The 23,626-nt window shown below is 42.5% G+C and overlaps 1 protein-coding gene across 2 annotated transcripts in view; it reads right to left on the bottom strand.

Moving 5' to 3' along the window:
* Positions 1 to 23,626, bottom strand: part of LOC144823662 (uncharacterized) — a 155,673-nt gene that overhangs the window by 74,532 nt on the left and 57,515 nt on the right. The window contains exon 1 of one of the 2 annotated variants that reach the window (XM_078682368.1): positions 8,059 to 8,653. The exons of the other annotated variant lie outside the window; for it this stretch is intronic. The gene's annotated coding sequence lies outside the window, so the exon portion shown is untranslated. Of the gene's footprint in view, positions 1 to 8,058; positions 8,654 to 23,626 lie in introns of those variants that run through there. 2 annotated transcript variants of the gene reach the window in all.

The raw sequence follows: 23,626 nt of genomic DNA, 5'->3' as shown, positions 1-23,626 counted from the left end.
GACAAGGACCGAAAACAGCCATCACTTCCAGCCTTTTTTCTCTACTGAGCATCTCAAACTGATGGTTTCTCCTGGGCCGTTTTTAGGGTTGTATCATGAAGAGTTGCACTGGCCTCTATGATTAAGGCACTGCACTGTCTAAAATGCATGCAATTGAATTGAAATTCCCCCAAGTTAGTTCTTAAACTACAGACAGCATAACTTGTAAAGAGTAAGCAGTGGTTGTCTCTTCCTTTTTCCAGCTGCTGACACCAATAACTATAGATGTGTGGCATGTCACTGTTGCGAGAGTCCTAATTATGGGTTTGGAGATCAGTGTAGATGATTTGTGTAGGGAGTGGTAAGTTATGTAACTACAGAAAGTAGCACATTTTTGTTTTATCTGCTGCCATATTGTCACTTTTCAATGTTTCGGGTTTGAGTGGGTGTTGTGTTTGGCATGGGCAATCCAACAAGGCTAGACTTCTCTTATTGTGTATATTAAGTATCCTGCATTGATCTTCACAGTACAAGTAGTCAATGGCAAAAGTTGAGCTCCTTCAGAATGCAGTTGGCTACCTTCAGTGGGCGACCACCTAACTCTAAATCCTGAGGGGCCACTGAGTTTAGTCCTGAACTGTACACCTAATAAATCATTGTTTTCAAATATCTAGTGCAATTAAATCAAAAGAAATTGCAACAGCACACATGCATTAGGTTATTACACGCTTGTCCAGGATTGGATACAATTCCCATAATGACACTCTAGTTGAAATAGTCCATGTCCTATGAGCAGGTTTGCAAAGCCCTGGGGTCTCTGCTAATTACTGAATGAATGAATGAGCAATTTGTATAGCACAAACTAAGCCCAAGGGTGTCAAGGAGCTGTGTACGGACCGCCCACAAACAACTTCGGAAATCATACTTAGACCTGCCTCTTGGGAAACAACCAGGTCTTAAGGGACTTGCGAAAAACAGAATGTTCTTGTTGCCCCGAGAGGGAAACAGGGAGAGAGTTCCACGCCTTGGAAGCTGTCAGCGAGATAGCACTCCCCCCCACCTCAATCTTTTAAACCTCGGAACCACGAGGAGATTACGGTTTGCTGACCTAAGGTTCCTTGAGGGCGTATACCTTTTAATATTGGCTTTTAGGCCAGATGGGCCCAGGCCATAGTATGCGATGTGGGTGAGGCAAAGGGTCTTAAACAGAATGCTGCAGTCCACCGGAAGCCAATGCGACAGACTGAGAGAAGATGAGACTGAATGATGCTTAGGGAGATTCAAAACCAGCCTTGTGGCGGCGTTTTGAACCAGCTGCAGGCGGTGAATCTGACCCTTGTTGATGCCCAAAAAAAAGGACTTTACAATAGTCTAGTCTGGCCAGGATTAAGGCCACAACCACCTTTTTACGGCCTTCAAAAGACAAAAACTGGGATATTTTTCTTATAATGCGAATACGCCCGAAACAGGTGGCCACAGTCCTTGAGACCTGCAGAGTCATAGAAAGTGAATCATCAATAATGACTCCAAAGTTTTTCCCATGGGGAACAGGAGTGGGACAAGTACCCAGGGAGTCAGGCCACCACTCACCCGACCAGATGTCCGCGCCTTCCCCAAAGTTCGGGACTTCCAACTTTTCACCATTCAATTTAAGATAGTTATGAACCATCCAAGATGAGACTGCTATCATACCATCTTTAAAATTTTGCATGGAGTTCCTGACCTTTTGTGTAATGGATACCATGATCTGGGTGTCGTCCGCATAGTATAACACCTCAAGGCCAAAGGCTTTCACCACCCTTGCCAGCGGAGCCACATAGATATTGAACAAGGTAGGGTTCAAAGAGGAGCTCTGGGGCACTCCGCAGGCAAGGGGGGAGGTCTATGAGGAGAAACTCCCCATTCTGACTAGTTGGGACTGCTCACTAAGAAAAGAAGCAAGGAGATCCAGTGCCCGGCCCCCGACCCCTATCTCCTTGAAGCGTTCCACCAATCTCTGGGTGGAAAAGGGTATCGAAGGCGGCGGTAAGGTCGAGTAAAATCAGGAGAGTGGTATGACCCGCATCCACCTGAACTCGAATATTATCCAGCACCATTGTGAGTGCAGTCTCCGTACTGTGAGAGCATCTAAAACCGTGTTGGGAGTCATCTTAAATCTGATGGTCCCTCAGGTAAGCGCTCAAATGTGAATTAAGGTGAGATTCAAGAATTTTTGCGGGAAGAGGGAGAAGGGAAATAGGACAAACATGTTTAAGACTGGAAGGATCTAGAGAGGGCTTCTTAATTATGGGTCTGACCACTGCAGCCTTCCAGATCAGCGTGTAAAGTCCTAAGGATATGGCTAAGTTCAAAACTGTCATGAAGTGGGGATGAAAGCTGTTTTTGCTCTTTTCACGATTTTAAGGGGACAATGATCTAGGGGGTACCCAGATTTGATTCCTTCAATGAGCAGATCTACAGCCTCAGTCGTAAAGTTAGGGAAAGTGCAAAAACTCCCTGAAGTGGTATGGCTAGGACCGCTATTAGGGAGAGTATGTGACGTAATATCAGGTATCTGGGTGACATTTTGAATCTCCAACTGGACATAGATGTCCGCTATCTTAGAGCGGAAAAAGGAGGATAAGCTATCACAGAGTGCCTGTAAAGGTTCCACCTTGTCCAAACTAGAAGGAGGATCAAGGGCATTGAAGCTCCTTGTGTCTTTCCTTTTCCTCAAGTATAGCTGCTTTATGAAACTTCAAAGATTGTTTGTGGGACTCCCTGCTGCCTGATGAAGCCATGTCCTTCCGCCAGAATCTTTCCTTCCTTCTACACTCCTGCCTCATTTCACGTAACCGATCAGAGAACCAAGGTGCGGTTGGCTTAGACCTAGCAGAATAGTGAGATTTTTTAGGGGCAAGGGTATCCATCATGGATGAAATTCTTTCCACGAGCTCAACCGCGGCAATATCCGTGTTAGAAAAGTCAAGTGTCTGTGAGTTAGAGAGAAAATTAGCGACTGTTTCATTGGAGATCAAGGTGAAGTTACGTTTTTCTTCCGTTTTGGGTTCTGCCTTTTGAAAAGTGCCTAACGTAGTGGCCTAAAAGCGTATGGGTATCATAATTTGTATTGTTTTCTAAATGATAATTAAAATCTCCAAGAAACGTGAGATTAGTACGTTCCAGATAGGGTTCTAAAAGGTTGCATAAGTCCTGGCCAAACGATGCCCTTGGCCCTGGTTGCCTAGAACAAACAATCCCAGAGAAACTTTCGGTAGGAGTGAAGTTTATGGAGAAATAAAGTGCCTGATAGGCATCAAGAGTAGATGTGAGAGGCTTTGTCCAGCAGGTAAAGGTATCCCTGACCAGGATGCCCAGACCGCCTCTGCATCTTCCCTCCCTGTCCATTCTTGAAAAGCAGTAGCCCGGGGGAATAGCCTCCACGATCTCAGGACCAGATGAGTCATTAGCCCATGTTTCGGTTAAGAAAACCAAATCCGGGGCCTGTTGAAGAACAAAATCTTTAAAAGCAATATTGTTCTTTATAAGGGACCTGGAGTTTATAAGAAAACCCTGCAGTGTTGTAACAGTAATTATACATTCCTTGATGGGGAAATCCATAGGAAATTATACATATGTGTCTTTTAATTTATTTATGACGAAAAGTTAGCCTATATAGTTGCATTTTATTTTTAACATATAAATTAAGCCAGATTAACCTGAAACATACCACGGTCATGTTTGTCTTATATCCACAGTTAAAAGACAAGTATCCTTTGCTTCAGTGTCTGTCAGTTTTTCCGCAACAGTGGAATATTCAATGAGTCTTTAGGGCAAACCAAATGGTACTCATTTTAATATTCTTCCTTACAACTGAAAATATTTACATAGAAAACTTAGAGTACAAGACAACTTTGATCTAAGTTTCTGTCCAGCTGCAATAAACCTGTTTGCTCTTGATGACTATAGAAAATGACCTTTTAGGTGTTTCAATAATTAAATACTTTGGGGTATATTTATAAAAATAGTGGCACAGTGAAGCAAGTCACCTTGCTGTGCCGCCCTGCGTCACTGGGAAAGAGCAGGAATGTGCTGTATTTAAGCACTATGGCACATGCCTGTCCATTACCTCTGCACTAGTGCCGCTACTGCAGCCTCTTACCAACACAGGTCCCCTTGCACCATGGCGCAAGGGACACTGTGTTGTCGGCAGGATTGTTTCTGTGCAGGAAGGGGTACCATCCTGCACAAAAACAATCCATAAAGTTGTTTTCTTCTTTATTGTTTGTGCTGTAGAATGCAACACACACAGACAGAGGAAAAAACAAGGTGAAATAAACATATTCTCCTTGTTACGCCTTTTTGACACATTTCCAAGTTTACCATGTTTGGAAAATCTGGGAATGCACCAAAAACCATGGGATTTGCAGGTCAACGACCACTGCAACGCCTCCCTTGGGCAGAGTAAGGCAACGCATCGATCTGCGCTGCTTTGCCTTACTCCAGATTTATGAATCCATTCAAAGCTACACAATATGGCTTTGGTTGGCTTCATAAGTCTGACTTTGAGGCTTTCCTCCCACATGTACCAGTTTGAGTGGTGCAAGCGTGATGCAAGCCTCTCATAAATATGTCTCTTTGTGCTGCCCTCCTCAGTCTTTGATCTCATGCAGCGAACAGGATGGCAGTTTAATTTCTGGAGGACTGAGCCATAATGAAACTTTTCACACCAAAGAAATACAACATTCTCGTCACATAATGTGTAAGTTGGAAAGAAAATGCTGTCTCGCAGGCCCTTTGAAGGGTCAGTAGAAATATTAGCCCAGGATGTGACGTTTGTTTGGAATTATTTGGACGATCAGAGGGACAGATACCTTATGCTGTTTTAAAAATGCATGTTCAGTTCACAGCTAGGCAGGAAGACCAGGCAAAGGCAGCCAAGCCTACTCTCCCTCCCACCACCGACCTCCCACCGGTTGCACAGGAATACTAGAACCAGGAACAGGCTTTTATTCCACCAGGAATTTCCACAATGGACTGGAGCACTTGGAGACCATCTTTTGAGAGCCCATGGATACTCCTCGTGCCTCTGACACTTTACCCTGCTCCCTGAGGTTGATAGTAGTATGGAATGGAGGGGCTTAAAGAGAGAGGGAGGGAAGGGGATGCTAAGAATAAAGCGATCAGAGAGAGAGAAGAGAAAGGGGAGAGAAGGAGATAGAGAATGGACGGAAAGCGAGAGAGAGAGAATGATTCATGAGATGACCTGGTTTGCGCATTTTTACTGTGCTGCTTTTAGTTTCCCAGGTTGGTCCTAAATAGACTAATTTGTATAATGGGTGTATCATAAGAAAAATAAACACTGCACGCTGTATTATAAATAGTCTGGGCCACTAGAATCATGTGATTGTGCGGTATGGTGAATTTTGCACTATTATCGATTTGCCGCATTTGCCATATAATTCATCGGCTGTCGCATTATCTGCAGATTCGAACAAAAAAATAGTTTCTAGCTCTTATGGTTCAAAAATTACAAAAACTGCAGCAACATGTTTCGCCGCGTGGTGGAAGGCCCTTTCCAAAACTGGATTGGTCACCTTCCTATTGCTTATTGCTATATTTTGGTATTACACAGGTACTAATTAGCCCTGGGCGGAGCTGGCGTAGTGCTACTACGCAGAGTTCCACAGAGTTGGAAAGAAACTCCTTGGAACTCCACTTCGCTCCTCTCCACCCTCCCTAATGAAAAAGGCACTTACCTGCTGTGGCTGCCTCCTCCTCGCCATGGTCTCTCTTCCCTTCCTGATCCTCGTAATCCTCTTTAATGGAAAACCCAACGTTGTACGTAGCGTTTACAAGTTTAAAAATGACGAAATAATAAAGTAATTTTATTACAAATGTGCCGCACTATGCAACATAATTTGGCCTTTCTTGCCACATAATTTACTGAACCCTGCTGCATAAGTTAGCTCTCTCCAACCACGTAATCCCAGTGGTCTTGTAAATAGTCTTGTTTTACAATATCCGCATAGAACTGAGGGGCATATTACCAAGGGTGGCGATAGGCAATTATCGCCGGTTTAGCGTCCGTTTTCGGCCGCTAAGCGGCGATAATTCTATAGCTCTATTAGCAAGCTAGCGCCGGGAAACCTTAGGGTAGCTGTTGCGCTCTATAAAAATAAATATAATAATAATAATAATAATAAGCTATCGCTAACTGATGTTAGCGACAGCTTTTAGGCGATAGCGAGCAGTTTGTGGCCCGCTTTTTATGTCAGCGATATTTATCGCTAATGACATGCGTACCCAACCTGTTAGCGACTGAAAGCAGTCGCTAACATCGCTATCGCCTATTAGCAAGGTAGGCGTAGCGATGGAAATATTCCCGCTATCGCCAAAAACCAACGCCTGCTCAGACCAGTTCTTAGCCATGTTATCCAAAGGGAGATGGATAACATAGCTAAGAGCATTTTGTCGCTAATGTGTGAATATCGCTGTATTCTCAGCGATATTCACGCATTTCGCCACTATCGTTGGATATTTTAGTACAATGGAGAAAAACGTTGCTAATAGCATGTTTTCTCCGCTAACATATCCAGTGATAGGCAGCGATAAAAAAATTGTCGCTAAGCCTATTTAGCGATAACTATCGCTACTTGTTGGTAATATGCCCCTGAGTGTACGAACAGCTGCATACATACGAATAAACAATGCCTAATCCACCGTGTGGCTGAAACCCAGATTTCAAGAGATGTGCTGCTAATACATAAAACGTTCAGAATATTAGAGTTGACATTTTTTGTAACATTTTTACCAAAACAATCTATATGGGAAGACAAGACCTCTTCCTCTATATATTTGTTATAACCTGAATCCAACTATTGCTTAAGCAGAATAAACATGCAAGTAAGTTCAAGAAATTAAAACCTCCTATTGCAGGCTGAGAAGTAGGCCTGGGTGAATTTTTAATTTTACCATCGAAATTTGCAAAATTCCAGAGCTACCCTCTTACGCGACATTATTTGTATCTCTCAAAACTGCATATTACGTGATTTCTGCATATTTTTTTTTTTACCAGGCAGCCTAGTTCATGTTAAAAAGTCTTGCAGGATACCAGCAGGAAACTGTTTCACACATAAAATGTTTTGCTGATAGGAATTATAAACTCAATACTTTTTTTGTACTATGGTTGTATGCTCGGGTAAAACAATGTCACACAAGATACCAGAAAATATCATTGCGCTACAAAAGTGTAAGTTTGCAAACAATTTAATGTCATTTCGTAAAATTTAAAGAGAAAAAAAACATTTAAAAATTCGTTCATCCCTACTTAGAAAGTATTTTTCATCAATTAGTGATTTTTCTACGTGGAAAAAGGCTCCGTTATTCTATAACAGTACTCCCAACGAAGAGCTGTAGTGAACGATCAAAGAACACTTGCAGCAGGGCGGCATTGCCTCGTATTGTTCTGCTGTGTCTGCATATGTACATATTGCAGATCTAGAGGTTAATAATTCCATTTAGATGGAAATTGAGCTCAAGATTATTAGGAGTTTTTGCGCAAATAAGAGCATTTTGAGGAAATGGTGTCTGTGCAGGGCGGTGCAATCTTTTCGTTGCTGTCAATAGCCTGTACCAACTTTAAAAGCTTTAGTTTCCGTGGATTGTCGGAATATAGACTACCCAACAGAAGAGATAATTTAAGAAATAGGAAGTTAAAAGTCCTCTTGCTATCAAGTGGCGCCAAAGGGCAGAGAACACACCTCGGAGGCACTTTTCTGTCTTACAAGAACAAGGTTGTCCAATCTATTGCTATGGAGAGTGTGATGGGTTCATGGGGTCGTGGACAAAGTGGTTGGTTGCATTGTTTGGAGAACAGTGGGTGACATATCACCGTTGACTCTGTAATTATTTCTTGCCAGTTATTTTGTTGATTGCACATAGCAGTGAATGCACTGTACTTTGCTTGCACTTGAATCAAATAATAGTGCTTCTACAAAATGGCATTGCGGGGGGCGTGGTCTGGCCACGCAGGAAGATGGCCGCCTGAGGGGAGAGCTCTGCCGAGGGACGGACCCCTGACGAGCTTTCCTGCCTTACCTGTCCACCGGGATCCCGCTCTTCATGTTGCTTTGGCAGTGGTGAACTCACGGCATGCAGCGACGGTCATCTCTGCAGAGCAGCGCTGAATTTCGCTGATTTATAGCGATTTCAAGTCCTGACTGGCCGCCCAGACGAGTGCACCGAGATGTGCGTGTTCATGACGCAGCGCTTCCTGTCAGGGTAAGCCGCGCCCTCAACAACTCCAGGGCCGGGCTTCCTCCCGCCTTAGGCCGCGCCTCTTCAAACTTCGAGCCTGAGCCCTATTAACTCTTACAATGCTGTGACTAACATGAGGCTATTCTTAATACATGGAACATTATTCAAAAGCCATTTCAGAGGTTTTTTCTGAGAATTAAGTGGTGAAAGAGACTGGTCAAAAGGTTGAAGTTATGCAGTAATACGCCCCAAAGGAATGGAATAAAAAAATACTAATGAACACCTTGGAACTTACATTTTTCATGGTACCTTTTATATTTTGGAGGCTTATGCAGTATTTTGGACAGGAGTCTCTATTTTGCCTCAGTTTGCTACCGCTTCTTCATTTTCTCACAGGACCTCTATGTCTTTCATTACCCTGCCTCTGCCTACCAGCTGGTAACATTTTCTCCTCAATCGGATTTTGTTGCTCCATTTTCTGCAATACCTCATGACTCTGTTCTTTATTATACTACCTTCTGTGCACTTACTGTACCTTTTGCATGCGCACCACCTTATTATCATGGCCTTATTGGTCTATTGTTATTTTCCTTTCATGCATATACATGCTTTCTCTCTGAGATAGTTTTGACGCATATGTTTGATTCATATCATATTATACTGGTTTGGTGTAGCAGTACTTGGCGCTTACTTATCTATGTTATAATGCTGATCATTCTCCAGTGTTAATTGCATGCTGCCTGTGTTGGTCAGTCATTTATTTCCTCCATTTGCTTCCCTGCCTCTTCTGTCATTTACTACATGGTTGGTTCCATTATTGCCTCCTGTTCTGCTGTTAAGTCAATTCGCTATTGTAGGTCATCTTCTCAACGACGCAATATCATGTCCAATAATAAGAATGGAGGTCGCGGCCCTAAACAGCCACTTTTTACTGAGGTAGTAAAGCAACCTTCTACTTCGACAAATAAAGGTAATGGATCTGCGTCATCTTCCTCCTCACCGGCTTCCTCACTTCCGAGTAACCAAACTCTGTCTGATACTATGCAACGTATTCTACAAGAACTTTCTGGAGTTAACCGTCGCTTGGAAGGTTTGGATATTACCATGACGTCATTGGCTGCGGAGACTAAGTCCATTCGGGCTGAACTTACTACTTTTCATTCTAGGATTGATGCCATTGACTCTAAAATGTTGGAGATGGAGGGGCGGTTGGACTCTGCTAGAGGCTCGGATCAGGATTTACTCTTTCTCCACAGTAAAATCATTGATTTGGAGGATCGTAGTCGTAGAGACAATATACGTTTTTTCGGATTTCTGGAAAATATTGAAAAGCAGGACGTGAGGAAATTATTGTGCGACGCTCTCCCCACTTTGACAGGGCTTTCTTTTACCCCTCCTCTTGAGATTCAGCGTGCTCACAGACTTGGTCCACCACGTTCTGGAGCTTCTGCGAGATCCAGACCAATTATTGCCTGTTTTCTTCGGCATGAGCAGACCAGAAAGATTTTATCAATGGCTCGCTCACATGGTTCCTTTATCTTCCAAGGTCATACCATTCATATGGCTGCAGATTTTTCTAAAGAGACTAATGACCGGAGGAAGGCATTTCTTTCCCTGCGGCCGAGACTCCGCCAACTGGATATCAAGTACGGTCTATTTGAACCTGCGCGCTTTCGGATTTCCTGGAATGGGGAATCTAAAGACTTTTATGATCCTGCTCTGCTTCATCAGTTCCTGGATGATATCAAGTCCAATGACATGGAAACTCAATCTTCTTCCTACACTCAATCTTCTGCATCCAAGGCTTCCTCTACAAACTTGCCACCATCTCATTTGAACGCCTCTCCTGACTTCAGACAGCGTGGTAGGGATATCACCCGTTTGCCTCGCTCTCAAGAAGAGAGGGACTCAGCTGTACATTCCGTCTCATCTCTTACTAACATGCAGCACAGAGACAAATCCAGATCGCCTCTTAAAAGTCCCTCTGATGCTGACTGAATTCCTTTTTGTGTTCTACTGATTTTGTTTTCCATGCATTGATGGCCGCTCATGTTGTTGATACTGCTCTGCTTCTTGATTTGTCCACTGACACTCCCTAGCACTGCATGATGTGTCTAGATCGCCTCTTAAGACACCATTTGATGCTGACTGCATTCTTTTAATGCTTTAATGCTTTATTTATTACTTTTTCTTATTTTATAAGCTTATTGCAGTGTTTGTTGTTCACAATGCTTTTCTTGCTCGCTTAGCTCACTGAGATTTTACTGCATGGTGTTGTTGTTCTTATATGTTGCTTCATGCTCTATTGTTATTTTCTACTCGTTACAGATTTTAATGCATGGTATAATTAGATTCAATCTCCTTAGTGTCCTATATATTATTTTGTACACTATTGTTCTTCTATATTTACTGATAATATGTGATTTACAGTTTACAGTTATTTAATTATTTCAGGTTTTGCTTATTATATACTAGAAGACTGTTCCCATCCCACAAGAGATCTTTCTCTCCTCCTGTTCACTCCCCTAGCTATGGTGTTGTTATTGTTGCCATGCCTATCATCATTTGTTTCATGTATACATTATTCCGGTTTTATTTGCTGTTCTTTGTTTTACTATTTTCTTGGTTTAAACTTGTGCTTGATCACTTTTCCTTGTTTCTTCTCTGTTTTATGACTTTATGGGGGTTTCTCCTACTTTTCTTCTACTTTCTATCTCTTTCCCTCCTTTTTCATGACAATGTTGGTATGTCCCTCATTCCTGTTTGTATCTTATCTCCCCTTTGCTTTATCCTTTTCACTTCTTTTCACTATTTTCATGTTCTTCCCATGTAATCTTTAGGATGATGGGGGTTTTGATGTGTTGGTTATTCTTCTTATTACATTTCGTGACGGACTCCTGTGGAGACGTTCAGCAGTTGGTCCAGACTTTTATGATGATATTTTATTCTCTTATGCTTTATGTATTTCATGTTACAATCTATCCTCTAGATCCCCATTCTTCTTTACTCGAAGGGGGTCCGGTTCCCCCTGGCGTTGCTCTAAGTAAGTGCACCCAGACCCGTAGTTAACAGTCCAGGTTGCTCTTTTCTCCTACTGTTCTTACTTATTTTTCCTTTTCTTTTTCCTTCTTTTCTTCTCTTTTTTCCCTCCCAGAGTAACATTTCTCCTTTTTCTCTCTGCTTTTCCTCACTTATTGTTAACTTAATCCTATTATCATGCCTTCTATCCATCCGTTGTCTGTGGTTTCTTGGAATGTTCATGGCCTCACCCATTACATAAAACATAAGAAAGTTCTTTCCTATTTACATTCTAAGCATGTGGATGTGGCTCTATTACAGGAGACTCATTTGGATGATATTGAGTCTAGTAAGCTCAGCAGAGATTGGGTTGGTAAAGTCATTCATAGTTCAGTCTCTAAACCTGATCCCACCAATCCTAATCCTATTCGTAAATGCGGAGTCGCCATTCTTTTTCGGAAGTCTCTTCCTTTCACAATTTCAAAGACATGGTCGGATCCGGAAGGTCGGTATGTTTTTGTTAAATTGAAGCTTGGCAATTCCTTCCTTTGTCTTGGTTCTGTATACGCTCCGCTTGGTTCCAAAAAACAATTTTTCCTTCGACTAAATCGTCTTCTTACGGAAATAAATGCTTCTCAATTTCTCATTGGTGGTGATTAGAATTTAGCACTGGATCCTGCTCTTGACAGAACGGGTTGCATTGACACTATCAACGCTTCTGACCGAGCCATTTTAGGTGACATCCTTGCTGACACTGGTCTGGTTGACCACTGGAGACTAAGTCATCCACAGGATAAAGAATATACATTTTTGTCCTCTACTCACGGTACGTTTTCGCGCCTTGATTACTTTCTTCTTTCGCAAGATTCTGTCCGACTTGCTACTGATTCTAAGATTTTAGAAGCAGCTATTTCTGATCATTCTCCTGTCCTTCTGTCTCTAGATTTGGGTCTTATGAATCCAGGGCGCAAATCGTGGCGTTTGAATATCAACAAATATAAAACGCCATCGGGTAAACTTCTTTTGCAATCCCACTTACGTGATTATCTTCTCAATAATGCAGATTCGGTTTCTTCTAAACGAACGGTTTGGGCAGCTGCTAAGGCAACCATTAGAGGCCAAGTTATGCGGGACGCTGCTCTTTATAATAAAAAGAATGCTGCCAAGCAGGCTGAATTGGAAAAGGATATTCACCGACTCTCTCAATTATACATTTCGCAACCATCTCTCCAAACCCGAAAGTTATTGGAACAGGCGCGTATGTCTCTCAATACTCTTTTTACTTCTAAGGCGGAATATGCCTTACATAAAATGAAAGGCCGTCATTATGAACAAGGAGAAAAAGCTGGTCGGTTATTGGCTGCGCAGTTGCGCCAAAGAGAGGCCGCTATGGCGATTCCAGCAATAAGATCAAGTGGTGGTGATATCCTTACTCGACCACAAGAGATAGTTGAGGAATTCGCCTCATTTTATAGATCTTTATACTCCCCAGGCAATCAGGTAGATAAGATAGTGATGTCTAGATTTCTGGATGAAGTTCATCTTCCGCGGCTCTCCGATGATGCAGGGATTTACTTGAGGGAAATATCACGAAGGAGGAAATTTCTTCAGCTATATATTCCTTACCGTACCATAAAGCTCCGGGAGATGATGGTTTCCCTCCTGAATTTTTTAAATGGACTGGTCAGAGTATGCTTGATACTTTTCATGCTGCCTTTGAGGAAGCCGTGGAGGAGTCTTCTCTTGGATCTATCTCTAACAAAGCCATCATAGCAGTCTTGCCAAAACCTGGCAAAGATCCTCTATTGTGTAGTAGTTATCGTCCTATATCTCTTTTAAATTCTGATGTTAAGATTCTTGCCAGCATTCTAGCATCACGACCCCGCAAAGTTTTGCCTTCTTTAATACATAATTCCCAAGTAGGTTTTGTTCCCGGTCGTTCCTCCCGCAATCATTTACGTACTCTCTCCCATGCCCTATGGTCCGCTAAAAATCTTGCAGATGATGCTCTCCTTCTTTCTTTAGATGCTGAAAAAGCATTCGATCGCGTTGAGTGGGAATACCTTTTTACTATAATGCAAAACTTTGGATTAGGTGATCAGTTCATAGCCAAAGTATGACTACTTTACGATAGCCCATCTGCCCAAGTTAACTGTGGAGGTTTTCTCTCTACTCCATTTCCTATTCGGCGGGGTACCCGTCAAGGTTGTCCACTCTCCCCTCTTCTTTTCCTTTTGGCTATGGAACCTCTGGCTGCTGCAATTCGTCAATCGGATGCTGTGGTGGGTGTTCCTCTTCCAATGGGTCATTCAAAAATCTATTTATATGCAGACGATATTCTCCTTACACTTACTAATCTTCCGCGATCACTCCCTGCTCTCCTCCGTGTCATTGATGATTTTTCTTCTTTTTCTGGCTATAAGATAAACTGGGACAAAAGCGAAGCCTTATCTATGTCCCTTGGTACTACAAAGGATGCAATCTCTGGTTTTCCATTTCACTGGCAACCTTATCGGCTTAAGTACTTAGGAATACTCCTCACTAGGGGGTTGGATAACGTTGTCACGGACAATTTAACTCCCTTGATTGCGCAAAGGCAAAGGGACTTCGATAAATTGAAGGCCCTGGGCTTATCCCTTTGGGGACGGGTTCAGGCGATTAAGATGGTCACCTTACCGCGTTTTCTTTATGTTCTGGGTATGCTCCCTTTGACTATTCCTTTGGCTACTCTTCGGTCCATTGATTCCAAAATTAAACTTTTTATATGGGGTACAGTTACATCGCGTCTCACCTTTGCAAAATTAAAATCCCACCAATTGCAGGGAGGTTTGGGTCTTCCCTCTATTGAGCACTACTCCCTTGCCCTTCATCTTTGCCATCTTTCTTTCTTTTTACCTAAGTCTAAAGACATCCCTCAGTGGGTGCCACTTGAACACCATTTATTGGCTTCTGGCCCTGGTTTGTCCCTTTTATATGGCAAGGGTTCCAGTTCTCTTGACCCCAAAAATCCTATCTTATCTGCCATGTTTAAGTCTTGGCAAAGAAGTCACCGTCTCCTTAAATCTAATTCGCGGCTTCACTTTAATGCTCCTATATGGTCTAATTCGGCTATTCGAGTTCGAGGTCGAACTATATCCTGGCCTTTATGGCAGGAAGCTGGTATTCATTCCCTGGAACAACTGTTTCATGGTGACAATTTTAAATCCTTTTCCCAATTACATGAGGAATTTCATCTACCGCCCACTCAATCCTGTAAATATTCTCATCTTCAGCAAGCTCTCACAAAACATCTAAGTTCCCCACCTGAATTGTTGTCTGCTTCTCCTATTTTGTCTTACCTGAATTTATGGGGAACTTTTAAGGGTGTCACTTCTGGTCTTTATAAGACTTTTCTGCACCCTCTATTTTCGCATCCCCTTTCGAAAGCTCTTCAATTGAAATGGCAAACACGCCTCTCGGTGACATGCTCAGATACTCAATGGGATCTCATTTTGGAAGGATTACATAAGGGTGTTCGTGAAGCTCGCCTTAAATTTTGTATTTTTTAAATTCTTCCTGAATGGCACTGGTCTCCGGTCAAATTACATCATGCTAAGTTACTCTTGCATTCCTTGTGTTGGAGATGTTCTGCTTCCGGCTGTGACATAACGCACATTATATGTGAGTGCCCTCGTACCAGATCATTTTGGCTGTTTGTACGAAACGCTTTGGCTCATTCTATGTCATTGCCCTTACCCTTTACCTCTGCAAACATAATTCTACATGACTTTCGTGGCCTTTCCAAGTTTACTAAACCACAGATCCGTCTCCTCCATACTGCTTTAGCCACGGCAAAAATTTGTATATTGCGTCATTGGAAATCTTCCTTACCTCCTTCTCAGGAGGAATGGTTGGTGGCAATGATACAAACAGCCTCTTATGAACGTATAATTTACAGTCTACAGGACCAAGCTTCCATTTTTCTTCAAGTATGGTCCCCATTCCTGGAAACCACAGTGGATAATGATTCTGTCTCTACTCCTTCTTCTTCTGCGACTACTCTTTCTCCTTAACTTCACCTTCCTTGTAACATTCTTATTTTCTCTTCCTTCTCTCTTTCCCGCTTCTTATTATTTTTCCTGCTTACATCTCTCTTCACAACTAGTTTGTTACTCTGGGGCTTCCTTTCTCTTTCTTTTTCTTTCCTTTTCCTCTTTTCTTTTCTTTTTTACCCTGAATTTCGCCTTATGAATACTAGAGGATGTGTTGTTTTATGCCTCCTTTGTTATATTTTATGAATAACTTCCTCATTTATACTGTGTTCCATTTCTTCCTCTGCATATATATCTGCATTTGTGACTTATTTGAAATTTTCTTAATAAACAATTTCAACACACAAAAAAAAAATGGCATTGCGTCACTGGATGGTCACTTTTACTGACGCGCCGGTGGCACAATGCCCTACTCCATAATTAAAAAGTGACTCTAAGCCATTGTGAGTGACTTAATGCCACTTTGTAAATATCGTACACTTTCATGCTATGGGTATTCCACAGCAACACCCTTTGATTTTTAACGCTCCCCCAGATTTACAAGGATCTGTAAATCTGAGCCAGCACCAAAAACTAATGCCACAGATGTTAGAGTGGTGCAACAAGGAGAAATACTTTTATTTTTCCTTCTCTTTGGCTCTTTCTGTGTGTGCTGCATTCTGCAGCACACATAGAAGGAGAGAATATCCTTTAATGATTGTTTATGTGCAGGAAGCTGTTCCTTCCTGCACCTAAACAATCATCCCTGCAACTCAGGCACCCTTGCACCATGGCATAAGGGTGTCTGTGTTGGTGCTAGACAGCTTTTTTGGGGCCGACACGAGGGAAAACTCGGTTGTGCTATATTCTTGTGAACACAACACATCCCTGCATTATTTAAATGAAACAGCTCAGTGCCGCTAAATTGCTTGGAGCACCCAACTATATAATTTCTTTTGGAATATGCCCCAATGTGTTACGTAGTGTTGGCAAATGGTTGGCTTATGTTTTTTTTGTGTGTTACTAAGTGCTGCTTCCTTCTTGGATCTCTGCTAGGCACTTTATTAATCATACATTGCACAAAGCACTGAGGGGGGAATCTAATTAGAAGTCATGCAGCACAGTGCAGCAACTAAAGGTTCAGTGCTGCATTGCATAAAAGGGAGAGCAGGACAATGTTACATTTGAATAAAAATGATGTGTTGCTCTTTCCCTGAGTGCTGGTGCACTTTAGACTGCCTTGCTAAATTTAGAGATGACAACCAACTGAGCGGCCTTCTCTGTGTATTGAAAGGAACCACTATCACAGCCATTTCTATCAGTGTAAAAAATGTTTGGTGGAAAGCTGGCATCAGTTTTGATAGCCATCCACCAAACGTTTTCAAATTTTTTGTTTTTCGTAAACAAACTCTGAAAGTGGGACTTTGTTTCTGAAAAACAAAGAACTAAAGGCAACAACAACCTGGAAGTTTTCTCATAGAGTGTGGGGGCCATTATTTTCTTCCTATCCCTCACTGCCATGTTTATCTTACAGTGACGAACAGGAAAAAAGACATTGCACCATTCACAATCAATAGGGCAGGAGTTGGAATGTCCTTTATCCGATGGCATCTACTCCATTGAGCTGACAGAGGAAATATCTCATCAGTGAAGCCAATAGAATGCTTTAGAAACTGAATACATGAAGTTCACCCATCTTTAAATGAGATGGGCTGACTGAGGGCTTGGCACGCAGAGTACTCTGTTGAGTTTGTGATGGAGTACCCTGTCCACAAAGTCTATTTTGGGCCATAGTTTGAAACTGTTCCAGTGGTGTATATGTGATGCCCAGTACAACTCACCTGCAAAGATTGAACAATTTGGAGAAAATAAAAAATGTCCACCGGCCTCAATGAGGCATTATTTTTGGCACAAAGTCATCTACAGATGTTAGCCAAAATCCATGGATGGTTGCATGGGAATACCTGTTGGAAATGGCCTTTTTATACAGGGTTATCCCCAAACTTTAGGCTTCTTTCTCATATGTTTCCTGGCCTGTTTTTGTTGGCTAGAGGTCTCTGCACACTTTACCAATGCTGATCAGTACTAAAGTGCAAATGCTCTCTGTGTAAAATAATTGATTATCCATGATTGGCATGTTTGATTTACTGGTAAGTCCCTAGTAAAGTGCACTAAGTGTGCCAGGGCCTATAAATCAAATGCTACTAGTGGGCTTGCAGCACTGGTTGTGCCACCCACATGAGAAGCCCGGGAAATGTGTCTCAGACCTGCCACTGCAGTGTCTGCTCACGCAGTTTTCGACTGCAATGTCGACCTGGCATGTGCAACCACTTGCCAAGCCTAAGCTTCCCTTTTCTTACATATATGACACCCCTCATGTAGGCTGAGGGTAGCCCCATGTGCAGGGTACAATGAATGTGTAAGGTAGGACATGTACTTGTGTATGTGTCATGTCCTGATAGTGAAATACTGCCAATTTTGTTTTTCACTATTGAAAGGCTATCTGTCCGACTGGCTAACATGGGAGTTACGTTGTAACATCTACAAGTATAGCTTCCATTGGGACAAGATAGAGTAGTAGAGTTAGGCTCTCTGAACTCAGAATTTAATAACACATCTTTTTAGGGTGATGGTTTTTAAATTGTGTGTTTTAAAATGCCACTTTTAAAAAGTAGGCATTTTCTTATTCAACCTTTCTGTGTGCCTCTGTTGTTTGTGTATTAACTGTCTGGTTCTGCAGTGACAGAGGTTTGGGATCTGCACTCACTGTACACAACCCCTGGGTTGAGGTGTGTCCTGCCTTTCCTGAGTGAATCAGAAATGATGGCTGCATTTAAAGTGGGGGAGGAGTTTCACTTGCACCTGAATAGGCTGTGTCTTTGCACACTGCTGTCTCCAGCTCCTGTGGTCCTGCTGCACCAGAGAGAACAAAACTGGTTTGGACTGCGCTCAAAGACCCTTGCCACAAAAAGAACAAAGACACAATGGGTTGTAAGTATTGGACCTTAAACCCCAGAGGATTAGATCACTTCTGGACTCAAAAGGTACCTTTTGCCAAGGAGAAGAGAGGCAGAGCTGTAAGGAGGAGTACTGCCACTTTGCTGGGTGCTTTGCTGGATTGGCCTGCAGTTACTGCTTCTGCTAAGTAAGAGGATAAAGACTGGAACTTTGCTTTGAACCTGCTCGAAGAAAAACCTCAGAGGGCTTCTCTGTGCTGGCCTTCTGTTCTGAAGTCTCAGGGACACAAAGACTTCACCACCAGCTCCCCTGAGCTCCACTGCTGGGAGTTCTGACCTACCAGGAGGTGCCAATTGCAATTGTGTTCCTGCTATTGGGAGCTGGAGAAATCTTAAAGAAAGCAAGAAAACCAACTCCGACACAATCAGTGATACCACCAGGGATGTTGCGACCTGCCAGGGTCACCGCTCATGAAGTGCATGATGCACCACAAAGCCTGCACCTCAGCTCTGATGCCCTTTATTGCCTGTCCATGACTGCAGTTTTCGGCCTTCTCGATGCCAGCACTTGACCCAATGCCGTCACCACCAGCGCCTGCATCCCGTTATCGCAGCGCCAATAACCAACGAGAGTGACTTCACAAACTCTTCTACTTTGCACCGCCTCACTGGAACCGATGCCTCACTGCCGATGCTGCCATATTCCCCTGATCTGGACTCAACACGGCACTTTCTCGTGCACACGATACCTCACCTCCCTCATGGCAACCAGGGAACTGGCCTTGACCTTGGCACCAACCCCTCACCTCCACGACGCTATGCATCATCCATAGACTTCACTTTCCAAGGTACTGTTCTTTGGGGGCCATGTGACTCCGTGCCTGATGCCGCGCACCTCAAGGTTTGCGCCGTACTTTGGATTTATGCCTGTCACAACGTCATAATAGCCCCAGGTAGAGCTATTTGTTTCTACAAGTGCTATTTCTGCAAGTACCTGTTTTTAAGTGGTATTTTGATCTATATATGTTGGCTTTTTGCCACTTTGGTCTTGTTTGCTTTAGATAAAGAAACTCTATTTTTCTAAGCTGATGTGGTGTCCATTTGTGGTGCTTTCACTGTATTACTGTGTGTTTTGAGTACAAATACTGCCTTTGGGATAAGCCTGTCTTCTTGTGCCAAGCTACCAAGAGGGCGTGCAGTGGTTATCTAAAATGTGTATCCTCCTTACCCTGACTAGAAGCAAAGGTCCCTACGTGGACAAAGGTACCTACCGCTGCCAACTAGAGACCAGTACCACTCCTGAGATGCCACTTGACACCGAATAAAGTACTACTTTGTGTTATTTTATTGCCGCTACCAGCTCAACCCAAGTTTTGCACTGGAAAGTAAATCTCAAATCAAAGCGTAGCACAGGGTTGCATCACTTTTGGCCGTGGGTTTCAGACAATACTTTGCTGCACCTAATAAACTAGCTCAAACAGGGTTGTTATTGTTGGAATCTGTAATGTTTGAGGCAAAAACACACTGAAATACATTCGGTTGTGCATTGCTCTGTATGGCCTACAACTACACGCAACACATTGCCAACAACACAAGCAGCTTTCAAGCATAATTCACGGCATGTGTTGCTTCAAATATTGTCACTTGCACAACTGTATCAGAAACTTCACTGCAGTCAGCACACGGTCCACTCGCCCTAAGATCAGTCTGGCACAAGTGTGATGTACATCATCATCCCATCTTGGAACAGACTTGAGCTCTCATTCACATGATGCAGGGCTATGGTCAGTTAGGGGCGAGTATCTGCTCTGGAAGAGATTGCCACGAAGGGCTTGAGCTCCCGTTCTCATTAGAAGACAGGAGCTAATTAATTTGCCACTTTCAGAGGAAAAATATTTCTCATTATTAGTAAAGACAAAAGCAATGTTCCTCTAGTGTGTGAGTGATACTGTAAAAAAGACAAGAGGAGGTAAGCATGATTGATTGTTTACCCTGTTAATATTCTTACTCTGTCACAGAGCCTGGAGAGATGGAGGCACTTGCACACTGATGTAAAACCAACCTTTTTACCCAAGGCGTGTATCCTGGCATAGGCTCAACAACATAATCTGCTTGTAAGAACACAGAGATTGCAAAATGATGATGCACCGCAGCCGCGGATATCAGCAGCTTTCTCTGCACCATCACTGTAGATTCATGCATGTCCCCACCTTCAAACATCCATAGCATGTCTCTACACTGTGAACTTACTTTGCACTTTGTGAATAGTTGTATCTTCCCACCTGAGTCCTATGCAATAGAACAATGGCTCACGGGACATGGTACTGCCATTGTGAATTGGAAACCATATAGAAGCCTCTCAGGAGTACTTAGGAACATAATGGTGCTTGTCATTGAAAAATGAAAATGACCAAATAAATGGGTATGTTACTTGAAATATTGAAAGTCCCTCAAGAAGAAGTATGTATTGATTAAACAGGGAGTTTGATGAAATGAGCTGATGGCGATATGTAAAACTTTTCAACCTTGCAGCCTTATCCAGTTCGTTACAGCTGATTGTTTGTTGCATTTATGTTCTTATAATCTATTTCTATAGGCTAAAATAAGAGGATGTTCAACATATACAGATGGTTACAACCTCTTTATCTTCGTACTCATTTGGAATCACTTATGGAAGCATGCTCTGCGATGCCATTGAACACCATTAGGGGTTGAAACATATTGCGCAATAATGGGTGGTATGGGAAAAACCATATCAGTTGCCAAATACCCCACATTTTTCGGTTTTGTTGTAAATCTTGCATGAGACAATCTCAATAAAAAAGTACCCAATTATTTCCTGACTTAATATAACTTTATTTTTTTCTTCTCATGACCCTAAGCATTTCACAAAATAATTCTCCTCAAATTAGTAAAAAATAAAAAGAGCTCAGAAGGAACGCATGTTGCACCAACCCAGGGGTCGTGAAAGAGAACCCTTCCAAGAAGCATGCCACCTAGTGTAGGTGAGAGATGCTGACCTTTTTAAAAAAACAACCCACAGGGTAGCAGAATCCTAAAAACCAATGAGTTTCAAAGTTACCTTGACCTATAGGAAACAGGAGATTATAAAATTGCTTACACACTAGGGAGGTGGAACTGGCAAAGGCTCTTACAAATACCCGTCTCTCCTCAAACACAGATACTCATATAAAATCCCCCCACACAAAAAAAATCACTGAAATATGAAGTGAACATTACAACTTATACAATCAGAGCACATTCAGATAAAACTGTTCATGTGTGTGACAACCACAAAAGTAGGGAACATGTGCCAAGTTAAGACAGCGAAGATAGACAACAACGTCATTCAATCCAAGGCAAAGGGCAGACCAAAGCCCCCTCTAAGTATGTTATGTATTTGAAGCAATTGGTCAGCAGACAGCGAACGATGCCTGTAGCTGAGATCTAAAAAGCTTAATGTAAAAGCTAATAACTTAGGGGCATGTTATCAAGCACTGCGATAAAATTATCGCCGCTTTAGCAGCAGGAAATTGCCACTAAAATGGCCATAATGGGATTGATAATATGTCCTTGTGAATTCCCATAGCAGCCCAGGTTCTTGTGTTAACCTGGGCTGCTATGGGAATTCACAAGGGCATATTATCAAGCCCATTATCGCCGTTTTAGCGGCAGTTTTCTGTTGCTAGAGCGGCAATAATTTTATCGCCGTTCTTGATAATATGCCCCTTAGATTTACTCATTGTTGGTAAAATAAAACTAAGCAAAACTGATCTGATTTCCTCTTTCTCCACTCACGATATTTCACGTATCTGGTCCAGAAGTGATCGGTTTTCACTCTTTTCTTAATCTTCGAATTTCACTTTTTAAAATTGTGAACGGTGAACTATGAATGAGTACCTTTAAAGTCAAAGAGTACCATGTCAATTTATACTAAAGAGTTAGAGGCATATTTGTCAAGAGTTTGTGCATGTGCAACGCAAACCCTAACATGCGTTTTTTCTAAGCCACGCAAGGCCACTTTGCGTGGTCCTGAGTGGCTTGATAAATCAGGAGTAACAAAGCGCATATAACTGTGCTGCATTACTCTGCCCCAGGGAGGAGTTCCATAAGTGGTGGGTGGGTATTCCCACGCAACAGCCATAGATTTTTACAGTTTCTCAGATTTACCATTACTGGCAGATCTGTTAATGCGCCAAAATGCTGCGCCTACCAGGGGAGGAATAACAAGGAGAAAAATCTTAATTTCACCTTGTTACTTCCTCTTTCTATGTTTCGGCATTCTGCAGCACACATAGAAAGAGGAATATCCCTCAGGGACTGTTTTTTTGTGCATGAAGGTGCCCCTTTCTGCACAAAAACAATCCTGCAGGCAACGCAGGCACCCTTGCACCATAGTGCAAGGGTGCATCTGTGTTGGCACTAGGAAGGCCATTGAGTGCCAGAGCTGGGTAAAGGCACAAATGCGCCATATTGTGTTAAATACAGCACATTCCTGCCCCCTCCCCATAATGCAGCGCAGCAAAGTGATTTGCTGTGCTGCACTGCGCTGTTACTTAAAAAAAAGGTCTCTCGTTGCATTACACATTTGTATGTATCATTATAATTATTGCAATCAGTCATTCTGAACTTTATTGGAACCGTTCGAGGGTGGTAGCATTGGTCATCAAGAGAGGAGAACCAGGAGTGAACAAGTAACTGGAAATTGCACACTGTGCCTTTTCTAGCCTGACACAGTATTTCAGATGATCTATCATTATCTCCAGTCTTCAGCGATGAAATGAAAATGTTTTTGCTGCTGTTTTATGTAAGTTAGCGTTTGCTGCACCATTTGATGTTTATTGTCTGCTCAAGAAGCAGGCTGTGGAAAGTTTTATTCCTCCAAGGTTAGGCCTTGCTCTGCTAATGAATACACTGTTCTTATTAGCGCATACCTTTCCCACTAGATAGAGATCTTCCCTTCCAGTCTAATGACAGGCACGGACAGAGTGACATTCAGTAGAAGATACTGTGTGCCCGGCCTCAGAATCGAAACCCATCCCATTGTACTTCTTTGTGTTAGCTGCACCTACTTGGAAAATTCCATTATGGGTGGGTCTCCCCAGGTTCTGAAATGTACATAATGTATTGCTATTGTTAAAAAGGAACAATGCGGGTGACCATGGTTCAGCACCTCAATTTCAACATAAATGAATAAGTCCTTTATCTGTGCAAACACGTATGGAGCTCGCTGCACTTCCGCTCCACCGAGGATCAGATACATGAATTGATGAAGATAAGGACGGTGCACCAAAAAATGTAGTCAAAGAAGCTTCCAATTTATCCAATTATATTCTTTATTCTTTTTTCAATCTTTTAAAATTCAACCACATCCAATGCATTTCATTCCATTGGAACTTCGTCAGGGCTGAAAAAGCACAAAGA

The sequence above is a fragment of the Lissotriton helveticus genome, chromosome 3_1 (genome assembly GCF_964261635.1).
Source record: "Lissotriton helveticus chromosome 3_1, aLisHel1.1, whole genome shotgun sequence".
In the NCBI taxonomy this organism is placed as follows: Eukaryota; Metazoa; Chordata; class Amphibia; order Caudata; family Salamandridae; genus Lissotriton; species Lissotriton helveticus.
This window is presented reverse-complemented; position numbering and strand designations above follow the sequence as displayed.